Consider the following 11,552-nt stretch of genomic DNA (forward strand, 5'->3'; position numbering starts at 1 on the left):
GGTTTTAAATCTACCATAGACAGTTGATTTGTAATGGTACAGCACTTTAAGCAAGAACAACACATTTCCAAAACAGGGCAGTGTCCGTTTAATTCCTACAACTTCGTGATAACATTAGGGGCAGTCCATAAATGACGTCACGCGATTTTGGACGATTCCCCCCCCCCCCCCCCCATCGTTACACGGCGTGACAAAAAGTGAGACCCCCCTCAAATATGACGTCACAAAGCTCTGCCCCCCTCCCCCCCCCAAAAAATAAAGAATTCTTCAAATCGCTTTAAACTATTGTCATTGTAGTGCGTATTTAATATGGCGCTGCACTCTGATGTTGTAGGAGATCACATTTATTAAAAAGTATATTTAATTAAGTAGAACGTGTTGTCTATATTGATTTAAAGTTGCGAATTTTGATGTTACGTCACATTTCTCACCCCCCCCCCCCTCGTCACACATCGTCACAAATGTCTGACCCCCCCCCCCGGGTGCGTGACGTCATTTATGAACGGCCCCTTATAGGGTCAACCACAATTCTCAGAAAACATGCAACGTCGGCATGTGGTTGGTGTTCAAAGTTGGACCGACGTTGCCTTGTCACGTGTCACGTGAGCTGGGTTCGTACTCGAGTTATCAGATGAACACCAACCGGCTACTAAGCAACTATATAAATATAAAGTCCTGCGTTCTGTGGTGGAGTAACACTGCTATATATGTAATTGTCATGTATACGATGCCTATTTATATCAATTACAGTCATATATTAATCCACTGCTGGATGAAGGCCCCCCCAAGCCATTTCTGTCTCGGGGACTGTTTGAACATACTTCACCAGACTCGTGAGCGCGGGTTTGGAAAGTTCATCATTTAGTTCATTAGGTATCCGAGTCATTGTTATTGGGCAACGCTATCACGAAGGAAGATGCGATGTCGCACAGACTCGGTCTGCGGTAGTTTAAGAGTAGAGACCGACGTCACTGCTTCGTGTAATCCGAAATTGAGTAATTGGCAGTTTGCCCTTCGAATTTTGCTATTTTGGACTATTACGCCCACACACATGGTCGCCGTGATAACCAGGGCCGCCTGCTGGGTGCGAACCGCGAACCTCTGCCGCAAATAGAAACCCTATTACCAGCAGCTCATATCTTGTGTGCCAGTTGTAAGGTGCGCAAACACTGCGATTGTCCACGTCCCTATCATCCGTGGGAATTGTTTGCCAACAAGAGGGAATGCCTAGCCAATTCACCCTATTATTTGCACGTTATGCGGCATGCATAGGTGCGACTATCCGGCACAGACTGCCTAACGGGTGTTAAATGTCCATTCACTAGAATTTGAATGGGTATTTAAACACCATTCAGGAACTGCCTGGGCACGGAATGTATGTTCAGTTTGTGTGTAGAGCCATGCACGTTTGTGCAATGTGGATTGCGTCTTACGTGACACGGTTGTTTTAAGTTTTTTTTATTTTTAGGTTCTGTATTTTGCTTTTGTCTTTGTATTTTTTTTTGCTGAACGAGGTCACTCTTGCAAATGAGACTATCCTGGCATCTTCGATTAGTTCTCTTATGGTTAAAGAAAACAAACTTGAAAATCAAAACTGAATCTTCTTGGTTCTTTCGGTAAAGTCACGTAGAAGGGAAGTAATAAAATAATACAAATAAAACATAATAAAATAAAAATTTATTATTATTTTATTATGTTTTATTTTTATAATAATAAAATAATAAAAATAAAACATAATAAAAGAAAATTATATTATTATTTTATTATGTTTTATTATTATTTAATTATGTTTTATTTTTATAATAATAAAATAATAAAAATAAAACATAATAAAAGAAAATTATATTATTATTTTATTATGTTTTATTTTTATTATTTTATTACTTCCCTTCTACGTGACTTTACCGAAATAACCAAGAAGATGAATCCCTGCAGTCACGAAAGCTTTAAATCGAAATCAAAACTGAATGTTGTCGACGCCGCCGTGCATGGTGCTCCGTGTGGTGCCTACGCCGCGTTTCAATAATCACCTAAACGCTCTTCCTGTTGCCAACTCTGTTGTTTCATGGGTACGAGGAGTCGCATAGAAGATGCATCCTCTCATCCGCAGGTTATCCTCGGGTTTTGACTGAGACCTTTGATCCTGACATCTACCTTTGGGAAATTACGTTATCACTCCTACCGTACGCATAACAGCAATTCAACAGCAACATTCATCCAATTTCGATTGAAAGCTTTCGTGACTGCAGGGATTCATCTTCTTGGTTCTTTCGGTAAAGTCACGTAGAATGGAAATAATAAAAGAATAAAAATAAAACATAATAAAATAATTCTCACGACGTTTCGGCCACAACGCAAGCAACCGTCCTCAGGTGGAGAACAGGTCTGTCGAGAAGATAGAGTCTGAATGACACGCCCCAGGCTTGGAGCGACTATTTAAGCTGGCGCTCTTCCCCCTCCATCCTATTTTATTATTTACATTCTACGTGACTTTACCGAAAGAACCAAGAAGAACATTCATCCAATTTTCCGTGAGTATCCACGATTTCATTTGGTGAATAAGTGGATTCAATTCAGGGGTAACATTGCGTCGAATAGTATTCCATCGTGCCCACATCACCTCAGATATTCTATTATAGTTTGCAAATTCCCACCTTTGAAATTATGGAATAAATTGAAATATCAAGCGACTTAGTTGAGAGATTTGTATTACTCGTACAGTCAAGTCAAAATAAGGTTAACGTCGTTTTCGCTCAAATTATCATCATCCATGATCAGCCCGTTGCTGTAAGAAGGCCATCGCGAGACAGTCCTAATCTACTAATACTTTACAATTGACAGCATCCTTGTCAAATCACCTGTTGGTTGAAGAACTCTCCACACACCATATTGATCATGGGGGGAGGGGTTTTACCATACTTCGCCACGCTAATCAGCGCAGAGGGTCGGTGAAGAGGGTGGAGAGGTGTGGCATGACCGGTTGAGATTCACTTCGCCACTCATACGGCCGGGGTAATACACTCATATCGCCTGCTACATTGAACCTCTCTGCGCCACCGTAAACAAATATTTAAAAAAATGTCTCCCTTGCTGACGTATTAACAGCAACAGATCAACTTACTGATACATTCTTTAAAGAGCTCCAGGGGGATGATGCGCTCGAGGGTATACGACAAACAGGTTTCCCTCGCTTGATGCGGCAGTAGCAGACGGGTTAAACAAAAAAAGGGCACGCAAATTGAAAACCTCACGAGACAGCTGCCTGCCGAGTAAACACGACACAAAGTTGTCCCACGGTCGACCAAGTAGCCGCACGTAGAGTGAATTCAAATCGCATATCGCGAATTTTGAGTAGAAAAAGGTTTACTGCATTTATGCAAAATCACACAAACCGAACATGCACAAAGCACGGGAGAACCTGCACATTGCACAGTTCTGAATCAAAAACTGGAAAAGCAAAACACGTGTGTCTGCATGGTCACTTGTTACACGCGCTTCTGTGGCCGTCTGGAACGCTCTTCCTTCCGATATTCGGAAGCCACTGGAGCTACGCACCCTAAATCATCCTGATTCCAAAACTATTTTCTTTAGAACTGCTTTTTGTGTTTAGTTTGTTGTCCTTCCCCCGCACCTCCGATTAGCATGGTTGGCTACATACGGTGCGAAAGAAGTTCAACGGACAATACTGTATACACATACACAGGACGACATCTCAGCGTCAAGGCGTGTGTGGGGGGGGGGGGGTATTTGCCTGCGGGAGCGACCAGGGGAGCCGTGCACCGGCCGATCCGTTTACACCCTGCGACGGTTCCATCTCGTAGGCCAGGCGTTGTTCATTGCAAGGCCCGCGGGCCACTGGTGGCCCCTGGTGGCCCCTGGTGGCCTTTAGTGCGGCCCCTGGTGGCCCCTGGTGGCCCCTGGTGGCCTTTAGTGCGGCCCCTGGTGACCTTTAGTGCGGCCCCTGGTGACCTTTAGTGCGGCCCCTGGTGACCTTTAGTGCGACCCCTGGTGGCCTTTAGTGCGGCCCCTGGTGACCTTTAGTGCGGCCCCTGGTGACCTTTAGTGCGGCCCCTGGTGACCTTTAGTGCGACCCCTGGTGGCCTTTAGTGCGGCCCCTGGTGACCTTTAGTGCGGCCCCTGGTGACCTTTAGTGCGGCCCCCTGGTGACCTTTAGTGCGGCCCCTGGTGACCTTTAGTGAGGCCCCTGGTGGCCTTTAGTGCGGCCCCTGGTGACCTTTAGTGCGACCCCTGGTGGCCTTTAGTGCGGCCCCTGGTGGCCTTTAGTGCGGCCCCTGGTGGCCTTTAGTGCGGCCCCTGGTGGCTTTTAGTGAGGCCCCTGACGTACGGCCCCCGACAATACACAGCACGTGATAACACCCATAATCATCGTGCTGTCAACCCCCAATGGTTCCAAATGTGTGGGGGCCCTCACACCGATGGCTTATTGGCGAAAGTGCCCCCCCCCCCTCATACAATTAGTGAAGAACAACGTGTTTGAGAGTAGCGTGTTAAAATATGTAATGAGTGAATTGAGATGTAAACCATTTTAAAGCAATTTTGCCAGGCAAGCCCCATTGAGCTACAGTGAGGGGAAAAAGCATTTGATCCCCTGCTGATTTTGTACGTTTGCCCACTGACAAAAAAATGATCAGTCTATAATTTTAATGGTAGGTTTATTTGAACATAATAACAACAACAAAATCCATAAAACTCATGTCAATTTTTTTATCAATTGATTTGCATTTTAATGAGGGAAATAAGTATTTGACCCCTCTGCAAACATGACTTAGTACTTGGTGGCAAAACCCTTGTTGGCAATCACAGAGGTCAGACGTTTCTTGTAGTTGGCCACCAGGTTTGCACACATCTCATTTTTATTTTACCAAGGAAGGCCCACTGAGCAATATAGCTCTTTTTTCAGAAGCGACCTGGCCACAAATGATAGCTCAAAGAAAACACCCACACAGCGCGCGAAGACTTAAAGCAACCACATACTCGAAACGCATGTTTCTAAACGTGGAGGGAAAACCCGGATGATCCAGAGACAAATCCTCAGAACCACGGGGAGAACATGCAAACTCCAAATATACAGGAGGTAGGGTCAGGATCAAACCCACGACCTTCTGCACACAAGGCAAGGGAGACAACATCTCACCACAGAGGTGCTCAATAGTCACCTTTTATATTTGTTATGCTTACATACAGTGGCGGCTCCTGCAAAATCTCTCAGGGGGGGGGGGGGGGGCAAATGTCTGGATGATTGATAAGGATAAGGTCCACCCAGGCAATGGATAAATTAACAGCTTAAGCATGTAAAGGCAACTTCACTTCTCTAATATTAATGAAAAATAAAGTGACTCTTACAATACATCTTGTTTGTTTCTATACTCACTATTAAAACAAACCACTCAAGTTTATTTTATTAAAGATTCCACTAGGTGGCCACAAATTATATTGTTGGATGAAACGTGCTTACGTATGATGACGTAAGCACGTATGATGACGTAAGCACGTTAGGGCGAGCCCTCCCGGAAGCCATAGAGAATGCATTGGAGCGCCCCCCGGTCGAAAAAAAACATCTTTGAATGTAAGTCTATGGGGCCACTCGGGGCGATTCTCAGCCGGAGTGAAATCGCCCAAAAAGAGGCGGTACTCCACAGAACGTGACATGACGCTGATTGGACTATATCCAGAGGCACAGTGACGGCTAGCGTGACTCTGTGGTTCAATGACATTGGTGGTGCGTCGCCCAATCGCTCTAATGAAGAAACCGCCACTGCTTACATAACTTAATTTTATACTTGTGCTATGATCAGTAAAATAAAAAGAAATCTGTCTGAGCCGACTTACACTGCAGGAGATGTATTATTCAGCATCATTCATTGCTTCTAGATTTGAAGCTTTTGTGACTGCAATGATTCATACTCTTAGGGTTTGTTTCGGTAAAGTCACATAGGTAAAAAAAATTACGACGTTTCGGAGGCAACACAAGTCTCCGTCTTCAGGTGGGATACATATATTTGTATTTAAGATCTTGTCTTTTGGATTTCTTTTCACTTGATACAGTAAATTTAGCTGTGACGGTCCCACCTGAAGACGGAGACTTGTGTTACCTCCGAAACGTCGTGATTTATTATTATTTTATTGATTATTATTTTTACCTACGTGACTTTACTGAAAAAACCTAAGAGTATCATTCATTGCTGTTTGTGCAATATTTTTAATTTCTCCCTTGAGACAGTTGTTTTTGCTCCGATTTCTATTTTCTTCATCGCTGTTCTTGATTCCATTTTGCTTTTGTATTTTTGGTGACCCAGGTGACCCTTGCAAACTGGAGCCTCATCCTGCTCGCTCTCTTGAGTTCTCATCGGTTCAACAAAACTAAACTCGAGTCGGCGGCCACTCTATTGCCGAGATTCCAGACGCCACAGAGCGCACGCCGCTGCCTCCGCTCCGTCGCCCTTTCGCATCTGGACACGGAGAGAATAACAGAAAAACTAGCGCAGGCCAAAAAACGAACATGTTCAAAAAGACGTGCTCTGTGTGTACAAAAAGATCCCAGTCTGAAGAATTATGCAAAAAAAAACCACTAGTTCCTGAAGAACTGCCTTGCGGCCATCTTGCCTCAAGTCACAATGAATCTGGAAATCTGTAAAAAGGAGCTTTATAGCTCATCTGATGCTTAATAAAATGATCAAAACGTGATTTAACCGGGAGGCAGAAGTGAGGCAAAGAGACAACGGTTTCGTTTTAGAAAAAAAATTAATGGAACAGTAACGTTGAAAATGTACTGCACTACTGGCTACGAAAATCAAAGTTGGCAGTTGCAGGTACAGTACTTTGATTTTTTGTTTGCTGCTGCAGTAAAAAAAAACCCATTCAATGCAGTGGCTGTGAGTTCAGCACACCCTGCAGGTGAAATGTTGAAGTAAAACAAACACAGAAACACCATGACCAGTCCATAATAGAGGAGTTTGGGTTAGATCGCGTAAATATATAAATGTGTCGTTAAAACCCGCCACCACCCGACACAGCCAATGAGTAATGTTTGTCACCTAAACAGAACATGCCAATTCGTCACTAGTACTGCACACCGGTGTGTTGGAGAGCCAAGCCACAACATTTACAATCTGAGTACGACGTTTCGCCAGTAATTACAGCTAGCTTCATCATAATTACTGGCGAAATGTCGTACTCAGTTGCATTCACAAACGTTTACGGTGGACGCGTGAAAATTGTGCTTTACACGGAGGCTTATGATCCGTACGTCAGCAGCGTCGTTCCGCGCCGATACCCAAAGATGCTCCATACCGAATTCACGTCACCCCTTTCCCACGGTGTAGCGCCCCGAATGTGTCCCCGTAAGAGTAAAAATGAAACGAATTTGAAACAATGCGGTTGTTGGTGGTGCGGTCGGAATAAATCTGTGGCTGGGTGAGGGAAATCATATCTGTGAAGTAAATTACGACGTGAATGTGACTTCGCTTGTTTTCCCAGGAAAGCCTGCGTCTCAACTCTCCTTCAGGAGCGTGCTGCCAAGTTTTCGCAGTAGGGGGCGATGTTGCCGTACGTGTAATTCCAATTGGGTCATTTCAAAGGTACTTTTTTAGCATTGGAATGTTTCGTCAATGTCGGTCACTTTGTACGATTTTATGCAACCTATGGGAAGAAGCCGGAGAACACAGAAGAACCCCATGCAGAACACGGGGAGAACAAATCTAACTACACACAGAGAGGCGTCTGAGTTGGTAATAAAACCATGACGCTTCTTGTTGCGAGGCACGCGTTTTGCTACCACAGAACCACTCTGCCGCCAAAATAAACATGAAAACTGAAAATAAAATGTTTTAGAGGCCTGTGTGAATCCATTGCCAGAGGACGATAACCTCACCGCACTGGTCAGTGTGCGTCAGTGAAGGGGAACGGCGCAGGAACGGAACAGATGTGACTTGCCCAATCGTTTGTGTTCTGCGCGTGTGGCACAGGCGGTGGGTGGGACGCTCACAACAACGATCGGAGCGCCGGGCGTCTAAAACGCAGAAAGTCGGCGCAGTGGGGAGCACTGCTGGGTGCATCTGCCAGCCATCACAGTCGGTCAACCCTCGGCGCCCGGGTCTCTTCCGTGATCTCCTGCCAGCAGGCCTTTGGCACTTCAGGTGGCCTCAAAGTGCACCTAGCATGGCACAAGCGCCGTTGTGACATCACGGCCACCTAGTGGTGAACGGCGATTGTTGTTGGGTGGCCGTGTAAGCCCGGGTGTTGAGCCGTTCAATCTTATCTATCACTCATTTCTCGTAGTCTTGTGCTTGAAGGCGAATTAATGCTTTGAGAGACATACTGTATTTTATTAACTTCACCAAACTGCTAAGAAATAAAGCACATTTAAATCACCCAAGTGTTTTCAAAAAATCCTCTTGGATTTTTATTTCTGCAAGTAAATGGATGTATTGTCATCCTGTAACACAATAGATTGCATTTTCTTAAAGATCCCGTCTTCAAAGACAAGACGTTTATTTAAATGTCAGTGTCCCTCCACAAACCCCACTGGAGAAAAGAACTGCACCAATGCCGAAGTCCACATCCACCCTAAGCGGTTGCCCACAAAGGGCCATAGAAAAGCAATGGGCACCGTTAAAGATGTTCTTGCTTCATGGGTGAGAACCTTTCGACAAACGTTTTGTCCTTGCGTCTGCTCGACTTGTTCTTTCACCTGTGGCTCGTGCACCCATTGCCGCACAGCTGCCTAGCCGGTAGAGGGCCTCCTTACAGCCACGATCCACGAACAGCGGTGCCTCGACCTCCGGTGTTCTTCTTCGAGTCGTATGGCTGATGATGGAGATGCAGAGCAAACACTACAATCCCATGTTAAGGTGGCCAAGCCAGACAACCGCGTCAGGCGTAGCGGAGTCTATTGCTGTGATGTCTCCTTCGTAATTGTGGATCGGGCATTGCGTCGTTATATGTTGTTGTTTTGTTGTACGCTCTGTTCCGGACGATCACGGTCGCATACTGCAGAGTGTTTTTTTATTTCTATTTGCGCATCAGGTATCCGCATCTGCCATGGTTTGCGCAGTGGATGCGGTTTAAGGTGGACCGTGAGCTTCGTGGAAGATCAAACCAAGGGATCTTCTGCGTTGGGTCTTTCACAAGGTGTCTGAGAGTTATTTTGAATTCAATTCAGCTCTCTAAGCTACAGTGATCTACACTGAGCGCCACAATGCAACCAGCAGTGGAGCTGTAGGGGCATGCCATTCCCAGTAGAGCACTCTATGGGAGATTTGATCCGTTTTGACTTCACATTTAGGGACCACTGCAAAGCCCGTTTTGTTTTATCCATCATCTAATGGGAATCCGTGAATCATTGGTGATCTGCAAGTAACAGGAAGGAGAAATTCTGGTTCCTAAACAGGCAATTGGGATTTGTGGATATGAAGAAGAATGTGATGTAAGAGGAGCTGTCGATGGTTCTTGTTTAAACACAAATGGTCCAAGGAATGTTGTTGGAATACAATAGATTTTTAATCATTACATATACTATTCATTAAATAGTCAGGTGAACACAAACACATTTACTGGACTATGAATCCGCAATGTAGCAATTCGTAAATAGAATAGAATACTTAGAATACTTAAAATATAAATATAATACTTAAGATTATATACATATTGTGTACATACCGAGTATAATGAGGCTAGGAAGTGAGAAACGTAATGATTATGCGAAAAGAACATCATTTAGCTGCATTCTTAAATGGGTAAATTGCATGAGCGACCTACGATTACGTGTGTGGGTGTGTGGGTGTGCACAAACAGAACCAGTTCGGACTAAAAATAACATGTGATATTTATAGTGGCCAATGTGCTAAAGATACCAAGTTTTAAGAACTCGGCTCTACCTCTCTGGCCCATGTGCTGTAAACAAGGATAATTGCCTGTCGTGTATTGTGTTTCATTTCAAGGCTACGGCGTTGTCTTATCTTATCGTAATTTATATAGCGCTTTGGCCAAGGCGCTTAACAGAGCAATGCCAATGGTACGTATGAATGCAAAGGTTATCATGCGGTGAATACAACAGTTGAGAGGAAGCAATGGGTGTGAACCTGTGATGCGTGAATTGAGTAAAAGAAAAACATTACGGGAGAATAATGATGACGAATGGATTGGATAGATGGGGTGTGAGTGATTGCCATGTAATGAGATTATGAATAGGGAGCAAGAACGGCAGTGATTATAATGGCGAGATTGAGGGGTCGTGGGATGAGCTCGGGCAAAAAAGTGTGTTTAGAGGGAGGAGCGGAAATCAGTGAGCGAAGTTGATTATGTGTTGAGATGATGTTGTTGTTATATTGCAAAGATGTCTCGGGATATATTGTACCTGCAGGGCCAGGAGGGGTGGCTCTCGATTGTGCGAGGGATTCTCCCGGCTCGGAGACTGCTGAAGCATATCAGGCCATGGCATCACATTCACTCGGGGACAAACAAGACATCGTATCAGAGAAAGATCCGACCGTTTGAAATCTAAATCCTGCACACGCCTTGATTTGTTTTTGCACCACAGCTCCGAGAAGAACCCCAAACCCCCGAGCGGGCCGCAACAATGCGGCACTCTTGAAGGCAGAAAACGAGAAGAGCACAAACTTGTCTTGGACTCAGCGAGGCTTCTTATAAGACACTTGGGAAGGGGGTCGACGAAGAGGGAGGGGACTTCCACAGTCGATCGGCGGTGCCGTCATCCCGTACCGCGGTGTCGCTCGAAGCCCGAGGGCAAAAACTCTCCGCTGACGTCGTCGGGGGTACGGGCCAATCGGAATGTGTGTGCGGTATTGTTGGACTTCTTTCGCACCGTACGTCGGCAACCGTGCTAATGGGACGTGCGGGGGAATGACAATAAACTAAACACAACAAGCAGTTCTGAAGAAATACGTTTTTAAATCTGGATGATTTAAAAATGCAAAGCTCCCGGTGACTTCCTATTGTCGGAAGGAAGAGCGTTCCAGACGGCCGCAAAAGTGCATCTGAAAGCACGTGATGCGATGACCGTCTTTGTGCGATAGAATGACTTGGATACATAGACACCTAGGTTAATGACCGTTTGGCTGCTGCAGCTCTCTACTATTAAAATTTCCCTCCCTTTATTACTGCTAATCTTACTTCCTCCCTTTATTGCTGCTAATCCTACATAATACACGAGCATAATATGACTTTGAGACACCCCCCACCTACACATTCCACAAGTAGTGACTAATCCCATATCTGTATTTTCCATAAATATGCAAAATTCCTCTGTTGATATGTAAACTCCTTTGTCAAGGCGCTCTCCTCCTCTAACCCAGCTTAAATATACGCTGCCAAGCTTGGTGGTGTTCATTCGGACGCTGTCTTTCCGACAGCCCTGTTCTTCACCTGAGGACGGCTGCTTGCGTTGTGGCCGAAACGTCGTAAGAATTGTATTTTATAATGTTTTATTTTTATTATTTTATTACTTCCCTTCTACGTGACTTTACCAAAAGAACCAAGAAGTTAATGAACATTGGTGAGAATTATTTTATTAT

Source organism: Lethenteron reissneri, chromosome 26, assembly GCF_015708825.2.
Source record: "Lethenteron reissneri isolate LAM-NWPU_2019-01 chromosome 26, ASM1570882v1, whole genome shotgun sequence".
NCBI lineage: Eukaryota > Metazoa > Chordata > Hyperoartia > Petromyzontiformes > Petromyzontidae > Lethenteron > Lethenteron reissneri.